The 16,811-nt window shown below is 40.2% G+C and overlaps 1 protein-coding gene across 6 annotated transcripts in view; it reads right to left on the minus strand.

Moving 5' to 3' along the window:
* Nucleotides 1-16,811, minus strand: part of Tmcc1 (transmembrane and coiled-coil domain family 1) — a 174,982-nt gene that overhangs the window by 151,527 nt on the left and 6,644 nt on the right. The window contains exon 1 of one of the 6 annotated variants that reach the window (XM_087657610.1): nucleotides 9,684-9,892. The gene's annotated coding sequence lies outside the window, so the exon portion shown is untranslated. 6 annotated transcript variants of the gene reach the window in all.

Here is a 16,811-nt window from a genome sequence, read left to right on the forward strand (position 1 = left end):
CATTGTAAGATTCCATTTGCCCTGATACCCTGATGTGGGTTAAGGTGGTACTTTGTTAAATGACCTCTAAAGTGCTTTTAAGTGTTGGACCCATCCCAGATCTTTAGCTCACTTCTACTCTCAGAAGAAGCCTTCCCCTTCTCTTTCTTAATAAACTTTTTTTTTCTGTAACTATCCATGTGTCCTTGGCCCAATTCTTTGTTTTAGAATACAAGAACCTGGAAATCTTACCACGTGCTTTCTGGACTCAGTCATAACTATAACAGAATTTGACACAGAGGGAGGTAGTTATGGTAGCTTAAACAAATCTTTACATTAGATCAAATTGTAAAAACCTAAGCACATGCAAAATTGAGCACATGTGCAAAATGATGAAAAGCTAAGTGTCTACCTAACATATACCAGTGTTAAATTCCTGACTTTGTTAAGGTGCATTGTCATAAGCTTGGTAAAGGTCTCAAGGGACTCTATGTACTAATTCTGAAACTTCCTATGAAATCTACAATAATTTCAAACTCAAAACTTCTTTAAAATATTAGTGGAAAGCAGTCATATCATTCAAGATACCCAAGCTGTAATTCTAAGTAGCATTTTCTTGGGTTTTGAAAGTCATTCTCAAGAATTACCAAACCAAAGCAGATTGTGGGAACTCCTGAATTTGCAGTCTGGTGTTGTCTAGACCCCTAAACTTGTAGCTGATATTTGAGATAAAGACAGTGCAGTGGCAACTGCACCCCTACTCTGGTTAAGTTTATATACACTTGACACACTATAGTTAGCAGAGAGGAAGGAACCGCAACTGAAAACATGCCTCTAAAAACTGCACTATGCACAAGCCTGTAGGGCAATTTCTTAGTGATTGATGTGGGATGGTGGTTCTAGGTTCTATAAGAAAGCAGGCTGAGCCAGGCAATTGGTGGTGCATTCCTTAAATCCCAGCAATAGGGAGGCAGAGGCAGGCGGATCTCTGTGAGTTTGAGGTCAGCCTGGTCTACAGAGCAAGTTTCAGAGTGGTTAAGGCTACATACAGAGACCCTGTCTCAAAAAAAAAAAACAAAAACAAAAACAAAAAACCCCCCCAAAAAACCAAAAAACAAAACAAAACAAAACAAAAAAACCAAAAACCAAAAACAAACAGAAACCCAAACCAACCAAACAAACAAAACCCCAAAACCAACCAAACAAAAACCCCCAAAAGCAAACAATGAGGAATAAGTTGGTAAGCAGCACTCCCCATGGCCTTTCCATCAACCCCTGCTTCTGGGTTCTGTCCTGACTTCCCTCCATGGAACAGTAATTTAGAAATGACAGACAATAAACCCCTTATCTCCAATTTGCTTTTGGTCATGCTTTTTCATTGCAGCAGTAGTAACTCCAACTAAGACAGTCTCTAACCTATAGAGACTACACTAACCCCAATAGCATCTGAACTGCTTTATACTAACTTTAAGGTTTCACTATCAAAACATGCTATTTAAAAAATAAAAGCAAATGCCTAACCAAGCAAGTGAAAGATCTGTATGACAAGAACTTCAAGTCTTTGAAGAAAGAAATTGAGGAAGATCTCAGAAGATGGAAAGATCTTCCATACTCATGGATTGGCAGGATTAATATAGTAAAGATGGCCATTTTGCCAAAAGCAATCTACAGATTCAATGCAATCCCCATCAAAATTCCAACTCAATTCTTTATAGAGATAAAGAGCAATTTGCAAATTCATTTGAAATAACAAAAAACCCAGGATAGCAAAAACTATAGTCAACAATAAAAGAACTTCTGGGGAAATCACCATCCCTGACTTCAAGCAGTATTACAGAGCAATAGTGTTAAAAACTGTATGGTATTGGCACAGAGACCGGCAGGTAGATCAGTGGAACAGAATTAAAGACCCAGAAATGAACCCACACACCTATGGTCACTTGATCTTTGATAAAGGAGCTAAAATCATCCAATGGAAGAAAGATAGCATTTTCAACAAATGGTGCTGGTTCAACTGGAGGTCAGCATCTACAAGGATGCAAATCGATCCATTGTTATCACCCTGTACAAAGCTTAAATCCAAGAGGATCAAGGACATCCACATCAAACCAAATACACTCAAACTAATAGAAGAAAAAGTGGGGAAGCATTTCAAACACATGGGCACTGGAGAAAATTTCCTGAACAAAACACCAATGGCTTATGCTCTAAGATCAAGAATCAACAAATGGGACCTTATAAAATTGCAAAGCTTCTGTAAGGCAAAGGACACTGCCATTAAGGACAAAACGACAACCAACTGATTGGGAAAAGATCTTTACCAATCCTACATCTGATAGAAGGCTAATATCCAAAATATCCAAAGAACTCAAGAAGTTAGACTGCATGGAGACAAATAACCCTATTAAAAAATGGGGTACAGAGTTAAACAAAACATTCTCAGCTGAGGACTATCGAATGGCTGAGAAGCACCTAAAGAAACGTTCAACATCTTTAGTCATCAGGGAAACGCAAATCAAAACAACCCTGAGATTCCACCTCACACCAGTGAGAATGGCTAAGATAAAAAAAAAACTCCGATGAGAGCAGATGCTGGTGAGGATGTGGAGAAAGAGGAACACTCCTCCATTGTTGGTGGGATTGCAGATTGGTACAAACACTCCACTCAGTCTGGAGGTTCCTCAGAAAATTGAACATTGCACTACCTGAGGACCCAGCTTTACTTCTCGTGTACATATACCCAAAAGATGATCCAACATACAACAAAGACACATGCTCCACTATGTTCATAACAGCCTTATTTTAATAGCCAGAAGCTGGAAAGAACCCAGATGCCCTTCAACAGAGGAATGGATTCAAAAAATGTGATACATCTACACAATGGAGTACTACTCAGTTATCAAAAACAATGACTTCATGAAATTTATAGACGAAATGAACTAGAAAATATCATCCTGAGTGAGGTAACCCAATCACAGAAAAACACACTTGGTATACACTCACTGATACGTGGATATTAGCCCAAAAGCTCAAATTACCCAAGATGCAATCCACAGACCATAGGAAGCTCAAGAAGGATGACCAAAATGCAGATGCTCCCACTCCTTCTTAAAAGGGGGGAAAATGGGGTTGGGGACTTAGCTCAGTGGTAGAGCGCTTGCCTAGCAAGCGCAAGGCCCTGGTCCTTAGCTCCGAAAAAAAAAGGGGGGGGGGGATATCCATAGGAGGGGATAAGGAAGCAAAATTTAGAGCAGCAACTGAAGAAAAGGCCATTCAGAGCCTTATCCACATGTGGCACATATATACAGCCAGCAAAACTAGATAAGATTGATGAAGCTAAAAAGTGCATGTTGAAAGGGACTGGATATAGATCTCTCCTGGGAGACACATCCAGAGCATGTCTAATACAGAGGTCAATGCTAGCAGCAAACCACTGAACTGAGAACAGGACCCCCTTGGGGAGAATTAAAGGAAGGATTGAAAGGGCTGAAGGAGCTTGCAACCCCATTAAGAACAACAATGTCAACCAACCAGAGCTTCCAGGGACTAAACCACTACCGAAAGACTATGCATGGACTGACCCAGGGCTCCAACTGCATATGTAGCAGGTAATAGCCTTGTTGGATGGGGAAGGCCTTGGTCCTGCCAAGGTTGGGCCCCCAGTGCAGGGGAATGTGTGTGTGTGTGGGGGGGTATGGATTGTGGGAACATCAGTATGGGGGAGGGGGAGAGGATGGGGGGGGGGTTATGGACAGGAAACCAAGAAGGGGAATAACATTTGAGATGTAAGCAAAGAAATATATCTAATAAAAAAACGCAGTAAATGCAAAAAAAAAAAAAAGGTGGAAAACAATTAAAAAAGATAGCCAACATCAATTTCTGACCTCTACATATATGTACATACATGTACCCCACACATAAAAGCAAACTACAGACATATACATACATACAAACACAAAAACTTGGCAATCATAACACTACTTTTTTTTAATAATAGTACTTTTTAATACAAAAGTCACTGTCTTATATATTGAAAACATGGGAAAGCATGTGAAAAATTTGAAAGAGTTTCATCAAACCTAGATTAAGAAATACTTGCCTAGTCAATTATCAGATCCTAGGTTGAAAGCCTAGCACAGTACTGTCCAAATTAAATAAACGAACATTCATTTAGTGTTTCTCTAGATATCAGCCATCCCGCACACAGTACAAGCTAGGGACATAAATGACTAGGAAAAAGTCTAGTCATTATATGATGCTCATACTTCTATCCTTTGAAGGCAGGTCCTAAAAACACTTTATTTGGTAAACATTTAGTACCAGATATGATATGGGTAGACATACTGAAAGTAACTCTTGAACAAGGAGGCAAGCTGGAGACTAAAGCTATGAAGAACAGGCTATTCCAACTGTCACAGGTGACTGCCTGGTGACTGCCTGAGTATGTTTTTAAAACATCTCAAAGTCACCATGGATAGAATTATTAAAAATAAAGACTACTAAAATCTGAGTGTAGAAAGTCTCTGAAGGCTTATGTGTTTCAATACTTGGTCTCCAGCTGATGGAAATAGGTCACTGGAGATCAGGCCTTGAAGTTGACAGTCTAGCTCCCGGCTCTCTGCTTGCTAAGATGTGAGCAAGCAGTTGTTTCATGTCTCTGTCACCATGGACATGTCCAGCTGCCAACCTTTCCTACCATGGTGGACTATGTTCTCTAATCTCAACTATGATCCAAAATAAATCCTTTCTTATGCTTTTTACTTCTCAGGTATTTGGTGGGAGCAATGAGAAATCCTAAGTGATAGAAAGACTAACAAGGTAGGTACAGGTGCACATACCTACATGTAATAGAAGAATTTTTGCTAGGCACCAGGCTACCTCACACTTGTTCTTAACTCATTTCCTACTGTTGTTCAAAACCACTTATGATCTTCTTTAAGACTCACATTCTGGGGATGGAGAGATGGTGCAGTGGCTAAGAGTGCTTGGCTGTTCTAGCAAAGGCTGAATTCAATTTCCAGCACCTACAGGGTGGCCCATAACTGTCTGTAACTGTAGCACCATGGAATCTGATGCCCTCTTCTAATGTGCAGATGCACATGCTGACAAAACTCCTAGTAAAAGTATGTTTTATTCTCCTATAATAATTGTTGTCTTGAGGCTTATAGCCATCTGCTAACCTAGGCCTAGAGTCTTAGAAGGTTTTAGCTTCCACACAATTATATCTAGGTCTACAGTGTTTCCCAGCTTCTGAAACTTGCTACTGAGTAAGCTCACCCTTCCTAGTTCTTTCTGATCTCTGGCTGGCTGATTCAACTCAGTTCTTCTGGCACAAAACTTCTCTCCATGATAAATGATTCAATCAATCTGCCTTCTCCTTAATTGCTCTGTTTGGCCTCATACTAACTGGCAATCTGTTTTAATCTTCTGGTTCCTTTTGTCTAGTTTGTTCTCTTCAACCTGTCTCTGTAAAACTCTCCTAGTAAAACAGCCTTCTCTTTTTCTTCTGCACTGTTCCCTTTTATGTTGACTCTCTTACCTCTCATTTCTCTTGAGAGTTGGGCATATCCTATTCTGTCAAATCTTTCTCTCATTCTTCACTTTGTCTGCCACTCAATTAGATATCATTTTCAAAAATGGGTGCTTCCTTCTACAAGGCCAAATCAAGGGACATATCAGTGACCTAAAGGAATTTAATATTGATGTTTTGAAAACCAGCTCTATGCCCTTAAAACAAAATTTAGTTTTACAGAAGAGCACATGGTATGATACATGTGGGTTTTCTCCTAGTTCCTAGCTAGAGTTCCTAAAACCCCTTGATACTTTCTGAATGAAAAGACTATCTTTTGTACTGTATTAGGTATCTTTTCCACTGCTATGTTTGATTACTTGACAAAAAGGAGGGGTTATTTTGGCTCATGGCTTGAGAAGATGCAGTCCATCATGGCAGATGAAGGCAAGATGGCCGGAGCTGGCAGTTCATCAGATTACATTAAAAGTTAGCATGCTGGCAGAGAAAAATGAATGCTGGCACTCATCTGGCTTCCTCCTTTACCCCCTTTACTCAGTATGGATCTCAGCCAAAGAGACAGTGTCACCCACATTCAGAGTGGATCTTTCTTCCCCAGAGTTTTCTGGAAAGGTCTTCAAGCACACCCAAAGGAGTGTCACTCAGATAATTCTAAAATCTAGATAAGCTGGCAATAAAGAGAGTAACATCCACAAATATCAGCTCCTTTAAACCTTATCTTACCAGAGTTTATGCTTGCTAATTAGGTGGGCCTTCAGATAGCTTCAGGGTAAGGATAGTTGCCAGGAAACCTTAAGAGGTGTCCCTTGACACCTCTACCCAGGTGGAAAGGAGAGGAGCAGAAAAGGAACTAATTGATGGAACATGGAGAGACTGTGAATAGGTGAAGACAAGGAGGTAGCTGTGCACACAAGCTCTGTAGGATTCCCCTCCCACAACCCCTGCATCCAATGAGGTCTGTTCTCCCTCCCACATGCTTGTCCCTGAGTTGCATCCTTTAAAGTAAACATCATATTTAAGCAACATGTTTTCCAATGTTCTGAAATTAATGAATGAGAGGAAAGATTAATGGGAACCTTAGAATCTGCAGCCAAGTTGAACAAAATTATGGGTAGTCATGAACTTGTTACTGGCAGCTGGAATAGAACAGTCTTGTGGGACTGTCCTTATACTTTTAAAGAATCTGATGTTAACTCCAGGCAGACAGTACAACAACTGAAGAAATCTTGAGATATTCAGTAAATACTGAATAATGAAGAGAATCTGTAATGACCTGAGAGGAAAACAATTCTTTAGTAATTTCTAGTCAACATTTGTAAATGGACTTGTTGACATAACCTCCTAGCTCACCTTGCTGCATCATTTGCAAATGGAAAGCCGAAAGAATGTAAGCAATGCTATGAGAACAGTTGCTACTAAAAGGAGATATTAACTCTAGGCCATAATGTACCAAGCATTAAGCTTAGCATAAATTATGTCTAAAATTTACGCAAAACTCTAAAAGTCCAATCCCATCTCCAATAACAGAGGAGAAATTAACCTCATCATTTTTAACTGTACAAGCAAGTAACAGAAGTGGGAACTAAACTCACTTTTAATCCCTGCATCTGTCTATATTATAGTAGTCTTCATTTATCATTATATGGTATAAAATTATAAATTGTAATGATTATTAAGCATAGTATATCCTAAAGCATGCCTATGGAAGACTAGTCTTCAGAAATTATGTCATAAAAATCATAGAAATAAAATGAAATTTCATGTACAGACCTCATATTTTACTTTATGGGGGGGGGGGAAGGGGCAAAGAGCTTTAGTTAGGCCATGGCAGGAGGTGTGTTAACTCCTTGAACACTAAGAAGCCAGCTGTTAGGGTTTTATTGCTATGAACAGACACTATGACCAAGGTAACTCTTATAAGGACAACATTTAATTGGGGCTGGCTTACAAGTTCAGAGGTTCAGTCCGTTATCATAGTGCAGGAAGAGCTAAGAGTTCTATATCTCTATCTAAGGCTAGTAAGACTGGCTCCCACATGGTTAGGAGGAGGGTCTTAAAGCCCACACCCATAGTGACACACTTCCTCCAACAAGGCCACATCTCCACAGTGTCAATCCCTGGACCAAACCTACTCAAACCAACACATTCCACTCCCTGGCCCCCATATGCTTGCCTAAACACATGAGTCTATGGGGGTCACATCTAGCCATAGCATAATAAAAAAACACATTTAGTCCAACACCCAAAGTCCCCATAGTATATAGCAATCTCAACAATGTTGAAAGTTGTTAAGTTCTGAGTCTCTTCTGAAAGTCATACAATCACTTAACTATAATCCCCAAAGCAAACACAGGAAACTAACTGGGAAACTTTGCATCTCCATGTCTGATGTCAAAGCAATCTTCAGATTTTCAATTCCTTTTCATCTCATTGACTGCAACAAACTTCTTTTCCTGGCTGGTTCCACTTCCTGTTAGCAGCTTTCCATGACAGGTATCCCACAGCTCTGGCATCTTGAACATCTTGGGATCTCCAAGATAACTTCAACATTACTGCTTCTTTTTCAATGTCTGGGATCCATATATGATCTTCTGGGCTCCTCCAGCTCTGCCCTCTGTAGAACTCTAGGCTCTGGTTGACTCTATCCCATTGCTGCTGCTGTTCTTGGTGATCATCCTCTGGTACTGGCATCTCCAGTACATGGCGGTCTTCCGCTGCAACTAAGTTTCACCAATAGCTTCTCATAGGCTTTCTTTATGGTGCCAAGCCTCATGACCCCTTCAGTCCTGGGCTGTCAACTGCAACTGAGGCTGCACTTTCACCAATGGCCTTTCTTGGGCTCTCATAGTACCAAGCCTCAGCTGTTCTCCATTACCCCTTCATCCCTTCAAAACCAGTACCATCAGGGTGACTCTTACACATTACCAAGAACAGCTGCAGAACAGGGTAAAACCTTGATTATCTCTGGAACACAGCTTCTTTATGCTTTCAGAAAACACTTCCCAGGAGATTTCACCTCAGTGATGCTGGTCTCTTTTTCATCACCACTAATTTCTTAGCTCCAGATAACCAGCATCAATTGTCCTAGCAGTCCCTTCTATTTTTGACTCTTATCATCAGAGCCATATGGCTGAAGCTGCCAAGTTTTGCTCTTTGCTGGAGCTATTACATTACCAGCTTTCTGTTTTCCAACTCCTCCACTCCCTAAGTTTGGCTGTCCTGGAACTTGCTCTGTAGATTGACCTTGAACTCAGCGATCTGCAAGGCTGGGATTAAAAGGTGTGTACCTCCACTCCTGGACTTAAGTTGTTCTTTACCTAGAACTTGCTCTGTCCCAGGCTGGCCTTGAACGCAGAGATCTGCTTGCCTTTGTCTCCTGGGATTAAAGGTGTGTACCACCGCGCCAGGGCCTAAGCTTTTCATGGCCACTGTTCCTCAAGATCTGGATCAACCAACAGCCTATGTCTTCCAGCCTCAAGATCTGGATCACAAGTGTGTCCTCCATTTCTGGACTGTATTTCATTCTAGATTAAAAGTCCAAACTATTCCTTATTCATCTATAAATATAAACAATAAGCTTTAGTGTTTGGTTGGGATCTTGCCCTGAGATCACCCCTCCCTATGATCTCTTTATCTCCTTAAGCACAAGATTCAGCTCCATTTACCTCCTGGTACCCCTTTATTACTTGAAATTGTTTATTTCAAATTTTATATCTGTCCTTTCTCAGCTTGCTCCTTTTCATTAAAACTCTCTTCATAATACTGAATGTTAGTAACCATACAACAAAATTTATATCAGGCTGTTTTGAGACTTCCTCTTTCAAAGCAATTATCTAAATCTCTTCACCTTAGCCTCAGGCAGACTCTTAGGACAATGGCAAAAACAAAAACAAACAAACAAAACACCCCACATACATTCTTCACTAAAATAAACACAAAAACAGTCTCTAGGCCACATACTAACATTCTTCTCCATTGAAACCTCTTGGGCCAGCAGGCCTACACAGTTCAAATCACCCTCAGCACCACCATCTTCCATATTCCTATTAGGATTGCTCATTAAGCCCCAATTAAAGCATCCCATGGATTTCCAAATCTGAAGTCCAAGTCTACATCTTCTAAACAAAAATATAGTTAGGCCTATCACAGCAATATCCCAGTCCCTGGTACCAACCTGTGTTCTTAGTTAGGGTTTTACTGCTGTGAACCAACACCATGACCAAGGCAACTCTTATAAGGCCAACATTTAATCGGGGCTGGCTTACAGCTTCAGAGGTCCAGTCCATTATCATCAATGTGGGTGCATGACAGTATCCAGGCAGGTGTGGTACAGGAGGAGCTAAGAGTTCTACAGCTTGTTCCAAAGGCAAACAGGAAAAGAATGGCTTCCAAAGAGCTAGGATGAAGGTCTTAAAGACCACACCCACAATGACATACTTCCGCCAAGTCCACACCTCCTAATAGTGCCATTCTCTGGGCCAAGCATATTCAAACTATCACAGTACCGAAGGAGGCCAGAAAAGGGACTCAGAACCTCTGAAGATGAATTTACAGACAGCTATGGGTTGCCAATATGAGTGCAAGAGTGCCAAGGTCTCTTAACAGCTGAGTTTTAGGGGGAGGTGCTGATTTCCTAACTGGTTCTTGATTGTGTCAATAAAAAAGGCAGGAGCCAATTGCTGGGCGAAGGGTAAAGGTGGGACTTCCGGGTCCCAGGAGGAAAAAGAGATTGGAGGAAAAGGAGGGGGCCTTTATGGCCAGGCTTTGAAACAAGAAGAAAGCAGCAGTCATATAAGATCTTGGGGGAAACTAGAACTGGCAGACTCTGCCACTGCTGTTAACCAAGGAGGTCAGTGGAGGCTGGCTGAAATAGGCTAGCTGATACAGGTTAGCTGATAAGTTTAGGCCAGGAGATTCTGTTCCCAGCAATTGTGCTATCTGGCAAATTCTAGGATAATAAAGCTGTCTGAATGTTTTTTTTTCTTCCAAGGAGCAAAGGTAGGCAGAGATAGAGAGAAGCTGGGGCAGTAGCTGGTGGCTTGGTGAAGCTAGCTGGGAAGAACAAAAGAGAAACTGAAAGGGAGCTGGTAAAAAGTGGACAGCAGCTCCCAGCTTTCAAGGGTTGGGGGATGGTTGTGTTTGATCCTGGGCTAAGCCAAATGGAGTAAAGGGAACCAGGAGAGGTCAGAGCAAGGCTGTGTTCCCAGGAAAGGAAAATGCATGTTTTTAAAATGACACACAACACTCGAGTATCTCTATAGACACTATATTTGACTTTTTAAAAAACTGCATTTTTGTTTAAAGTACTGTATTCTTTCCATGATAACTGAAATTTTTAGTTACTTTCATCCCCAATTATATATTTACCTCCACCATAAATAAAGCAGTTTGGACAAGCAAAGACCATCTCCTTCATCAAAGATCACTGTTGGAGGGGCAGCTTTGTAAGGTGGTGCGCCTAAATCTTCTGGGGGAGGCTTCTCTTCCAGCCCCTTCATACTTTTGGCACTCACTCAGAACTGCCTGGCGTGCAGAAGTGCGGGCCTGCAGACCCCTGTTCCTTAAGCAGTATCTGGGTACACAAGAGGCTGGAAACTACTGTTCTCAAGTCCTCACAGTCCTCAGTGATATCTGAGTACACAGGAGATTGAGAACCACAACATCCATCCCAGGTCTTGCTGTTTCTCACACCCTGAGGAACTTAGACTGGAACTGAACACCATGTTAGCAACATTCCAGCAACCCATTACCTAGGCAGAAATGTAGACTGACATACTATTACTAGAAGAAAGCTCTTTCCCACAGTGGGATGACTGTAATCTCTGAAGAAGCTTCTGCCCACTATCTGTTCTCTGGAGAAAACTATACCCTTTTGTTTCAAATATATTTAGTCAGGTTTCCTAATTCCTCAAATATTCATTGGATATACTACCCAGAACTTTTGCTATTCTGTCCAATTAAACTGGAAAAGCCATGTGCAGGGACCATGATCACACCATCTCTTTATCTAGTTCTATACATCTGTAAAGGTTCCTCATGTTTGCCCTTTTCACAGCAGCATCAATTACCTTAAATTATGTAGCTTTGAAATTTTAAAAAAGGCTTATTTGAGCAATAATAGCTAGAGAGATGGTTCAGTGGCTAGGGACACTTTCTACCAAGCCTGAAGACCTGATAATCACATGATAGAAGACAGGACCCAACTCTCACAAATGGTCCTCTGAACTTCCACATATATACTGAGGCACATGCATATCCCATACATACAGACACACACAATACATAAGTGTAATTTTTATTTTAAAAGAGAAATAAATCTTATTCCTATTGGAAAGTGATGTTTTTGTCAAGTCACACTGCAGAATTTAAATGTTTGGCACATAAATTTCATTTTTATGACATACCAATTCATTCTGAGCCAGAAGGCCTCTGTAACAACCCTTACATTTCTGTTAGACCTATCCTGCCCCTTTCAAACTTTCTATCTGCTTGGTTCCATCTTGATTTTATTAGCTACACTTTCTTTGATGATATTAAACACTTAGCTATTTCTCCCTGTTTGAGTAGTGTTTGCAAATCCCTGGCAAGCATACTTACTGTCATTTAAGATCAAGACCTTTACAGCAGCAGAGTTTACTCCAGCAAACTATGTCAATGATTAGCAAACTGACAAAGACTCAGACAACACCCTTAACAATAGGTTGATTTCTACAAATTCTCAAGAAAAAAGGACAAGTGACTAATAATGAAAAAAGACAATAGCCAGTTGACAGATAAGGAAAGCCTAAGTCACCTTTTTCATGTGGGAGGAAAGATTTGCAACCTCAATTAAGAAAATAATGAACGGGGTTGGGGATTTAGCTCAGTGGTAGAGCGCTTGCCTAGGAAGGCCCTGGGTTCGGTCCCCAGCTCCGAAAAAAAGAACAAAAAAAAAAAAAAAAAAAAAAAAAAAAAAGAAAATAATGAACAATAGCTGAAGGTGTATCTCAGTGAGAAAGTACCTGCCTAACACCTGCAAGACCTTGGGGCAAATCTCTAGCACACACAAAACTTGACCATGTTTCTAAAGCAGGATGGCAAAGACTAACATGTTTGAGAACATATTTGATTTTATAAAAATAATAGGAAATAAGAGCTCTTGGAGATAGCCAATTTCAAAGTGTTTCCACGGGGTTGGGGATTTAGCTCAGTGGTAGAGCGCTTGCCTAGCAAGCACAAGGTCCTGGGTTCGGTCCCCAGCTCCGAAAAAGAGAAAAGAAAAAAACAAAACAAAACAAAAACAACAACAAAGTGTTTCCACTTGTTTACAAAACCATTTGAAAATATTTATTAAAAAAAAATCTAACTATAGCTGGGCCTGGTGGTACACACCTTTAATTTCAGCACACATGAGGCAGAGGCAGAAGGATCTCTGTTTGAAGCTAGCCTGGTCTACATAGCAAATTCCAGGACAGCCAAAACTACAAAACTCTAAACACCTGATCCTACCCCCAATAGCAGAGAAATTATACCTTATATATTTTTCACTATATAAGCAAGTAACAGACCCTTTCTCTCCCCCACCCCGCCCAAAAAAAAGTAAATAAGAAAGCTCTAACCACACAAAGGCTCAGTAGTTAAGTGCACTGCTGTTCTTCTAGAGGACCCAGTTTTGATTCTCAGCACCCACATAATGTCTCACAGCCATCTGTAACTCCTAGGGGATCCTATGTCTCTTGTGGCCTCCAGAGGCACTAGGCATGCAAATGGTACACAGACATACAACCAGACAAAACACTCACATACAAAATATAAATACATAAAAATTTTAAAAAATTAACTACGTCTACCTTTTCTCTGACACACGGAAGCATTATTACTAATAACAGAAGGATTGTCATTTGTTAGCTTATTAGTAAGAACTTACATTTTGCTCATAGTGGTTGATTTGCTCATAGGGGTCAGGGACTGTAATTCAATCCCCAAGGAAAGGTAGGAGATATTATGCAGGGTAGTGTATAACTCAAACTCAAACCATGGTTGCTGGGCCCTAGCATTAGGATCTCATGGGAATGTGATAGACATACAAATTCTTAAGGTCCATTCCAAACTCAAAATATCTTCAATTTGAGTTTTTAACACTGGAGTTCACAGAGTACTGTCTAAGAGACTTCCAGAAATTATTTTCTCTTCGTTTATATTGAAATCACTTTCTAAGCAGAAAACTATTTTGCCCTCCATTCTTGCATTAAATGCTATTAGCTATGATAATAGAGATAAAACAACCATTTTACAAACATATGGTGACATGGGGGTGCTCAAAGCCAGCATGGAGCTAAGACCAAGATAAAAGGAGATAAAATACAGTATCTAAACCAATACATTACTAAGACAGTAAACTAGTTCTGAATTACCTGTCGTTTTGCATCCGCTCTTATAAAATCACTAATTCTTCACTGTCTTAACCAGTAACTGAATTTAGTTCGCTATGACTGTGGTCATATGAAGTGGTACACTCCTATTGATGGAAATCAATAGAGAAGCAGTTCCAGTGAAGCAGATTAGATTGGTTAAGATTTGTTAGTGATCTAAAGAATAGCAGAAATAGGCCAGCAAGGTGGTGCAGCAAGTAAAGGTGCTTGCCAAGAAACCTCATTACCTGAGTTAGATCCCCAAGAGCCCACATAGTGGAAGGAGAGAACTGACTGCTACAAGCTGTCCTCTGACCTCCAAATGTGCACCACCACAGCACTTGCACACTCATTCACAAACACATGTATACACATGTGCGTGTGCGCGCGCGTGCACACACACACACACACACACTTTTTTAAAAGGCTAGCAGGAAAAAAAATACTTTAAACTTAAAAAGTAGGTGTTAGATATGTTTAGTTATTTGAAAAAATTAGCAAAAGGTAAAATTTCATTAAATGGAGGATGGTTCCCTCATTGTTTAAGAATATAACCTAATTTGCAGAAAATTTATCTCATGATGTTAATTTAAAAAACAAAAACAAGGAATAAAGACAAAAATAGATTGTTTATGAAAAACTCTAAGAAATAAAATCTTGGAGGCTAGAGAGATGGATCACAGATTAAGAGTACTTATTAAGCACTCTATATATTCTTCCAGAAGACCTAGGTTTGATTTCCAGCACCTACATCAGGAAGCTCACAACTGCCTCTAACTCTGGTTCCTCCATGTAGCTGGTGCACATAAACTCTTACAGGGACATATACATTGTGGTGGTTGGAATAAAAATGTCCCCCATAGGCTCTTATTTGAATTCTTGATCAGGAAGTGGCAGTTGAGAGAGATTAGGATGTCTACCCTTGTTGGAGTAAGTGTGTCACTAGGGGAGGGCTCTAAGGTTTTAAGGGCCCATACTAAGCCCAGGGTTTCTCTCTTCTTGTTGCCTGTGGATATGGATGTAGAACTCTGAGCTACTTCTGCAACATGTCTGCCTTTGACTCATGATGAGCCATTTTCCTGCCATGTTGAAAATGGATTAAACCTCTGAAACTGTTAGCAGACTCCAATTAAAACTTTTCTTTTTGGTCATGCCAGGTGGTGGTAGCATCATTATCATTTTAATCCCAGCACTGAGGAGGCAAAGGCAGGCAGATCTCTGAGTTTAAGGTCAGTCTAGTCTACAGAGTTAGTCCCAGGACAGTCAAGGCTACACAGAAAAATCGTCTTAAAAAACAAAACAAAACAAAAAAACAAAACAAACAAAAACCAACAACAACAAAAAAGACTCACTTTGGTTATAGAGTCATGGTGTCTCTTCACGGCAATAAAATACTGACTAAGACATATAAATTAAAAAGAGATAAAATCATATAAATGCATAACATGATACAGTACACAACTGTTTAAAAAAAGATTAAAGTTTGTCGTTAGTGATCTATCTTAATTAAAATGAAACAAAAAACCCAAGAGCCCTCAAAAGGTCAAAGTGCTTGAGTAAATAGGCTTCTTAGGGTTTTTTTTTTTTTAAGGTAAAATATAAATACAGATGTGTATGTACATAAAATATCTAGAAGACACAAAAACTGGTTTAAAATTGTGTTGGGAATCAAAGATTAAAGGAAAGTGACATTTCTGAACTGTTTCAACATTTTGGTATACCTACTCAAATCACAGTTAGAAGTAACAAATGACTAACCAGCACGATGGCTCAGCAGGTAGAGGGACTTGCCATAAGCCCAAGGGGAGAGTTGAATGCCCAGAACTCACATGGTAAAAGGAAAGGACCAACTCCTGCAGGCTATCTTTTGCCCTCCAAACAAATGCATATGCCCTACTTAGGACATACTTACATTAAAGAAAGTGTAGTTTAAGAAAAAATTCAAGCCAGGGGGCCAGAGAAATGATGTGGCAGCTAAGGGCAGTTGTTGCTTTCCCAGGACACCCAAGTTTAGTTCCCAAAACCCACATGAGGTGGCTAACAACTGCTCATAACTCTAGCTCCAGAGGACTTGATCAGATATTGTCATCTGGACTTTGAGGGTACTCATACATAGTATATGCTCACAGAGACACATACACATATAAATATTATTATTATTATTTTAAATTTAAATCTCAAAACCATTTTTGGTACCAGGAGCAGATGATAGAGTACGTGCCTTACATGCACAAGGTTTTGGGTTCCCTTCCTAGCACCACATAAGCCAGGTGTGGTGGGGCAGGTCTATAACCCCACACTAGGGAAGTGGAGGTAGGAAGTCAGAATTTCAAAGTCATCCTCAACTATGAGCACAGCCAGGACTACATGAGATCCTGTCTTTAAAAAAATTCAAAACAAAACTGGAAACAAAGAAAGGGCTGGAGATACAGCTAAGTGGTTAAGAGCATCTGCTGCGTTTGCAGAGGACTTGGGTTTGGTTCCTAACATTCACACGGTGGTTCATAAGTATCTGTTATTCCAGTTCCAGTGGAGCTGATGCCCTCTTCAAACCATTGTTTAAATAAGGCTTATACCATGCTCGATCTAGCCACTCCTGTCCACACTGCTTATCTATACAAGTTTATTTGACTAAGGAAGCCACATACCCTGGATACTTGAGTATAAATTCTGTAATTGAGAATGAACAGGAATAACATGAAAGGCTCTCCTAAGCCCCTTTGAAAAACCAAGACTAGGGGCTGGGGACTTAGCTCAGTGGTAGAGCGCTTACCTAGGAAGCGCAAGGCCCTGGGTTCGGTCCCCAGCTCCGAAAAAAAAGAAAAAAAAAAAACAAAACAAAACCAAGACTAGAATTTAAGGTGTCATTGCAGCCTATAACCTAAGAAGAAAAGGCTGCTGACAGCTAACAG

Source organism: Rattus norvegicus, chromosome 4, assembly GCF_021556685.1.
Source record: "Rattus norvegicus strain SHRSP/BbbUtx chromosome 4, alternate assembly SHRSP_T2T, whole genome shotgun sequence".
NCBI classification, from domain to species: Eukaryota; Metazoa; Chordata; class Mammalia; order Rodentia; family Muridae; genus Rattus; species Rattus norvegicus.